Raw genomic sequence first — 7,308 nt, forward strand, 5'->3', positions numbered from 1 at the left:
GAACATACAAGCAACCCTTAAAAATTAATATATAATTGCCAAACAAGTCCTTAACAATCCACAAGCATATCATAAGGAATAATAATGACCCTAATAAATATCCAACACCAATGAAAAGAAAAAGAAAGAAAAGGAAAACATGGATAATGCAAGTAAAAAGAAAAAGAAAAGGAGAAGAAAACATAAAAATAAAAAGAAGAATAGAAAAGTAAGGAGGGATGAAGAAAAGAAAAACCTTGATAATGGTGGTAAGAGAGAGATAAAGTAGAAAGTGAGAAAGAAGGAAGAAGGAAGAAACGGGAAGAAAGAAATAGGGAGGGAAAAGAAAAAGTAAGATTTGGGGAAGAGAAAGATAAGATATTTTGGCAAATTAGGATAAGCTGTGAGGCGCTAGTGACGCGGACGCGTGGGGTACGCGTTCACGCGACTTGCGCTCATAAGAATCGACGCGGTCGCATCGGTCACGTAGATGCGTGACTCGTTTTGTGCTACTGGCGTGAGGGCCGCCTCGCGGTCGCACAACTTTCTGTTCAAAACACATTATTTCCAAATTCCAGGGTGACGCGGTCGCGTGGTTGACACGGTCACGTGGGTGGACAATATTGGGATATGACGCGGACGCGTGGGGCACGCATTCGCATGGTAAAGCTTGTGTGCCTAGCACCAGTCCAGCACCACTCTAGCATAACATTCGGTCATGCAACCTGTCTTACGTTGATTTCCAGGTCACGCGACCGCGTGGGTGACGCAGACGCGTGGAAGGCATTTTTCCCATATGATGCGGACGCGTCAGCGACGCGGTCGTGTGGGGTGATTTGTGCCAAAGGCATGCCTCCAGCCACGCTCCAGCATGACTTTCTGTTCGATTTTTTTTTCTTTCTGAGCCACCTGCGACGCAGACACGTCGGCGACACTGTCGCGTCGCGTGCTCCCCCTTTTTTTTATGCAATATGCAGATGAAGATGTAAACTAAATGTGCTAATAATGAGAAGAGTTATTGAAAACTAAAACTAAGATAAGGAAAGGAACGATCATACCATGGTGGGTTGTCTCTCACCTAGCACTTTGCTTTAATGTCTTTAAGTTGGACGCTCCACTAGCTCAGTCTTCTGCTGTGGGTGGATCCTCCAAGAGGAAGATTTCTAACTCCTTGTTTTTCGTCACCTTCTCACCATGATATAGCTTTAAGCAATGTCCATTAACCTTGATGAATTCAGATCTTGAAGGATGACTCAGGTGGAAAACTCCGTATGGCTCAGCCTTCTCTACTCTATATGGACCTTCCCATTTGGATCTCAACTTGTCTGGCATGAGTCTCAGTCTAGAGTTGCAAAGGAGGACTAAGTCCCCAGGTTGGAACTCTCTCCTCTTGATGTGCTTATCATGTACAGCCTTCATCTTTTCCTTGTACAACCTTGAGTTCTCATAAGCTTCTAGGTGAAGGCTTTCCAATTCTTGCAGTTGCAACTTCCTTTCAGCTCTGGCTTTCTCAAATTCCATGTTGCACTCCTTCACTGCCCAAAAGGCTTTGTGCTCTACTTCAACTGGGAGGTGACAGGCTTTTCCATAGACTAAGTAGAAGGGACTCATCCCAATGGGTGTCTTGTATGTAGTTCTGTATGCCCAGAGTGCATCTTGTAGCCTGGTGCTCCAATCTCTTCTATGAGGTTTGACTATCTTCTGTAATATACACTTTATCTCTCTGTTTGACACCTCTGCTTGCCCATTAGTCTGAGGGTGGTAAGCTGCTACTACTTTATGAATTATCCCATGCTTCTTCAGTAATCCTGTGAGTCTCCTGTTACAAAAATGGGTGCCTTGATCGCTCACGATTGTTCGTGGTGATCCAAAGCGACAAATAATATGGTTTCTAACAAAGGAAACAACAGTGTTAGCATCATCAGTGCAGGTAGAAATTGCTTTCACCCATTTAGAAACGTAATCTACAGCTAACAATATATAAAAATAACCATTAGAATTTGGAAATGGACCCATGAAGTCAATTCCCTAAACATCAAAAATTTCACAGAAAAGCATAATCTGTTGAGGCATCTCATCCCTCTTGGATATATTGCCAAACCTTTGGCATGGGGAACAGGATTTACAAAATTCAGCAGCGTCTTTAAAAAGAGTAGGCCACCAGAATCCACAGTCTAAAATTTTTCTAGCTGTTCTTTGAGGGCTAAAATGTTCTCCACTCTCAGATGAGTGGCAGGCCTCTAAAATGGACCGGAATTCTGATTGAGGCATGCACCATCTAATTATCTGGTCAGTGCCACATCTCCATAAATATGGGTCATCCCATATATAATATTTAGACTCGCCTTTCAGCTTGTCTCTTTGATGCTTAGAAAAGTTTGGAGGAAAGGTGCGGCTAACTAGATAATTAGCTACGGGTGCATACCAAGGGACTACTTCAGATACTGCTTGCAGGTTATCAAATGGGAAATTATCATTTATAGGAGTGGAGGTATCCTTAATGTGCTCAAGGCGACTCAAGTGGTCTGCCACTAGATTTTGGTTACCACTCCTATCTTTAATTTCTAAATCAAATTCTTGTAGTAGCAGTATCCAACGTATAAGCCTTGGTTTGGACTCCTTTTTAGCTAATAAATACTTTAGAGCTGCATGGTCTGAGTACACTATTACTTTAGTACCAAGTAAATAGGCTCAGAATTTATCCAGAGCAAAAACAATAGCAAGAAGCTCTTTCTCAGTAGTTGTGTAATTAGACTGAGCAGCGTCTAAAGTCTTAGACGCATAAGCAATTATAAAAGGGTCCTTACCTTCACGCTGAGTCAGCGCTGCTCCTACTGCATGGTTGGAAGCATCGCACATGATTTCAAATGGCTGGCTCCAGTCTGGTCCTCTCACAATTGGAGCTTGAGTCAGGGCGGTCTTCAGCTTATCAAACGCTTGTTTGCAATCCTCACTGAACTCGAACTCAATATCTTTCTGTAGTAGTCTGGATAAGGGTAGTGCTACCTTACTAAAGTCCTTAATGAATCTCCGGTAAAAACCTGCATGGCCAAGGAACGAACGGACTTCCCTCACATAGGAGGGGTAAGGTAAACTAGAAATAACATCCACCTTTGCTGGATCTACAGAAATAACAATCCCTTGTTTTACCATAAAGTGACATTTTTCAAAATTCAATACAAGGTTTGTACTGACACATCTATCTAATACTCTAGATAAACTATCTAAGCAAAGGCTAAAGGAATCACCATAAATGCTAAAATCATCCATAAAAACCTCCATACAGTCCTCAATAAGGTCAGAGAAAAGACTCATCATGCACCTTTGGAAAGTCGCTGGTGCATTACACAAGCCAAAGGGTATTCTCTTATAAGCATAAGTCCCAAAAGGACATGTAAAAGTAGTCTTTTTCTGATCCTCAGGAGCTATATGAATCTGGAAATAGCCTGTGTAACCATCTAAAAAGCAATAATGTGATTTACCTGACAGATGATCTAGCATTTGATCAATGAATGGAAAGGGGTAGTGATCCTTACGAGTGGCTTGGTTGAGACGTCTGTAATCAATGCAGATCCTCCAGGTATTCTGTACTCTGGTTTCCATGAGCTCTCCATGCTCATTCTTCACTGTAGTGACTCCAGACTTGTTGGGCACTACTTGTACTGGGCTTACCCATTCACTGTCTGAGATGGGGTAGATAATATCTGCCTCAAGTAGTTTGGTCACTTCCTTTTTGACAACCTCTAAGATAGTGGGGTTCAGTCTTCTCTGGGGTTGACGAACAGGTCTTGCTCCCTCTTCTAAAAATATTCTGTGCTCACAAACTTGAGGGTTGATGCCTTCTATGTCTGCCAAGCTCCATCTAATTGCTTTCTTGTGTCTCCTCAGCACACTGAGTAGCTGTTCTTCTTGTTGGGAAGTGAGTTCCCTTGCAATGATGACTGGAAACTTTTTCTTGTCCTCAAGGTAAGCATACTTGAGGTGTGGAGGGAGGGGCTTTAATTCCAATTTATGCTCATGGCCAGGCTCTGGATCATCCGGAGCTGGTGATAATAGCAAAGTGCCCTCATTGTCCTCTGAAAATGTCCCCGTACTTGGACCTTGTCCTATGTACCTCTCTTCTAATTCCTCCTGGTGAACTTCGGCTACAGTTTTATCAATAATATCGCACTAGAAGATAGAATGATCTTCCGGAGGATGTCTCATTGCTTCATTTAAGCTGAACTTCACTGTTCTGCCATCTATTTCAAAGGAATAAGTTCCTGAGAATGCATCCAGCTTGAACTTTGAAGTCTTCAGGAATGGTCTTCCAAGCAGGATTGATGATGGCCTTCCTGAGTCATTAGGGGGCATTTCCAGGATATAGAAGTCAATGGGAAATGTGAGTCCCTTAATGCTCATTAATACATCTTCAGCAACTCCAACTACTGTAATAATGCTTTTATCTGCTAACACAAAATGAGCTGCCGACCTTTTTAAGGGAGGGAGCCTCAAAGTATCATATATAGACAAAGGCATTATACTAACACATGCTCCTAAATCACACATGCAGTCAGAAAATATCACACCACCAATAGTACAATTAACCATACATGGACCTGGATCACTACACTTCTCAGGTATACCTCCCATTAAAGCATATATAGAACTACCTAAAGGAATAGTTTCTAATTCATTAATTTTGTCCTTATGTATGCATAAATCTTTTAGAAACTTTGCATATTTAGGTACTTGTTGAATAACATCAAAAAGGGGAACAGTTACCTTAACCTTTTTGAATATTTCTACAATTTTGGGATCAAGCTCCATCTACTTCCTGGGCTTCCTTGCAATTTGTGGAAATGGAATAGGAAGGACGTTTTTTGCAGTGTCTGCATCCTTGGGTGCTTCCTTCTATGGTTGAGCTTTTTCTTCTTTAATCATGTCTTGTATGTCCTCTTCTTCTTCAGCATCCTCTACTTCCACTACCTCTTCAGCTGAGGCGTGTTCTGATGGGATTGGCTCCTCCTGATTCCTCTCTTGCAGTGTGGTTTCGGACCTTAGGGTGATGGCATTGATGCCACCCTTTGGATTGGGCAATGGTTAAGAGGGGATTCTACTGGAGCTCAAAGGCTGGTTGTTTGAGTTATTTAGTGATCCAATCTGTGAGATAAGAGCTTGCAGGGTAGAGTTCAGACCATTTAGAGTAGAAGTAAGGTTGTTTTCCATGGCCTGCTGTCTCCGATCGATAGATTGTAGTAACTCATCATTAGAAGATGAAGAGGGATAAGTGATCTGAGAGGTCTGCTGTTGATTGTGCTGTGGTCCTTAGGATTGCCTCAGGTGAGGTGCTCTGTAAGGTTGGTTTTGGTTCTGCTGCCTGTTGTTGTTATTATTCCACCTCTGATTTCCCTGATTGTCTCTGCCTCCTCTGTTATTGTTGTCCCTCCAGCCCTGGTTAGAATTATCTCTCCAACCTTGGTTGGAATTGTCTTGCAATCCATGATTGTATCCTTGGTTGGGGCGGTCATAGAAATTATGAGTGGCTGCCACAGTGTTGTTTTCCTGCTGGATCTGCGGACATTCATCAGTATAATGGCTATAATCAGCACAGATCCTGCACACTCTCTGTGGGACTAGCTGTTGGCTTTGCTGCACTTGTTGTTGATTCAACTGCATCTGCTTTAGTAAGTTGGTTATCTCACATATACTCTGAGTCAGAGCAGTAGTTTCCTTGCTAGAAGATACCTCTGCAACAGCTTTTGACCGGCCTTGTTTTTACTTGTGATTTCTAGTAGATTCAGCCAAGTCGCTGATCAATTGCCATGCCTCATCAGTGGTCTTGTACTTTTTCATAGACCCATTGCTAGCACTCTCCAATGTGGTCTTATCTTGGGGCCTCATGCCCTGTGTGACGTAGCCGAGCAACACTATCTTGTCAATCATATAGTGGGGACATGCTTCCAGAAGGTTGTTGAAGTTCTCCCAGTATTCGTAGAGAGTCTCAGACTCGTCCTGAATAATCATGGAAATGTCATTCCTTAGTTTATCAGTAACTTCAGCTGGAAAGAATTTTTCCAAAAATTCTCTTCTAAGCATGTCCCAGTCAGAAACAATTGTTACAAGTTGAGTGTAGTACCACTCTCTCGCCTTTCCCTCAAGAGAGAATGGGAAGGCTTTTAATAAAATAGAAGTTTCATCTGCACCATCACACCTGACAGTAGAACAGGCTGCCTAGAAATCCCTAAGGTGCTTGATAGGCTCTTGAGCAGGTAAGCCATGAAACTTGGGCATCAAGTTGAGTAGTGTAGTCTTTATTTCAAAGTCTGTAGCCACTGCTGGGTGATGCGCTTGAAAGGGAGCTTGTTTCTTCCCTACGTGACGTTTCAGATTCGCCCTCGGAGAGGACTAACCGATGCCGAGCTTGCCTTATACGTGAAATAGTTCTTTCGATCTCAGGATCAAATACTGGCAAGCTTGGATCAGGAAGTGAACGCGTCATTTAAGGAAAGAAACATGCAGCACATAATAGCAAAATAAAATAAAATGCAAATAAATAAATTCCAATCAATAACTTAGCACACTATTGCAACTCCCCAGCAACGGCGCCAAAAATTGACGTGGCGGAAATTGGCAAGTTAAGAAATTATTATAAGAGATATGTTCCAAGTACAGTTCTTAACCAATCGAAAATCCGCTTATCAATTTAGAATGGGTTGTCACAAAATTAGAATTAAAATACTGGGGGTATGAATCCCAGGTCGTATCCCAACGAGTTGCAGAAAGGTGTGCTATTTTATTAATCAGATATTTTCTAAAATGGTTTGAATTGATAAACAGGAAATTAAATCAGAGAATTTATGTAATTTAAATAAAAACCTTGACCGGGAGAAGATTAGTTGGAAGCCTTATCCTTGATGGAGTCCTCTCATGATAAAAGTGATAATTGAAGGTTGTTTTGCTTAGTTATCCTTTACTAGGTAGAGGAAAGTCAAGTAAGTTGGAAGGCAATTTCTATTCACAAGTCCTAATCCTCTCCCTTGGGAAGGACTAGTGTCAGTGACTAGATGGCGATCCAACATTAAACCCAATTACAATTTTTCTCTTGAGTGTTCCAACTCAAGGTTCTCCTTTTTGATCATCTTCCAATCAAGTTATGGAACTACTCGCTCATTATGAATGTAAATTTCACGAAATAAGGAAGAGAAATAAAGAGAAACATGATAAATAATAATAATCAAAGAGACCAATTAAAGATAAAAATAATTCTTATATTAATAAAATCTAAAAATAATAAAATAGTAACTCTGAAGAAATTAAGGATATGGAAGAGTAAGTGACAAGTAAGGA

This window comes from Arachis hypogaea, chromosome 11 (assembly GCF_003086295.3).
Source record: "Arachis hypogaea cultivar Tifrunner chromosome 11, arahy.Tifrunner.gnm2.J5K5, whole genome shotgun sequence".
Taxonomy (NCBI): domain Eukaryota; kingdom Viridiplantae; phylum Streptophyta; class Magnoliopsida; order Fabales; family Fabaceae; genus Arachis; species Arachis hypogaea.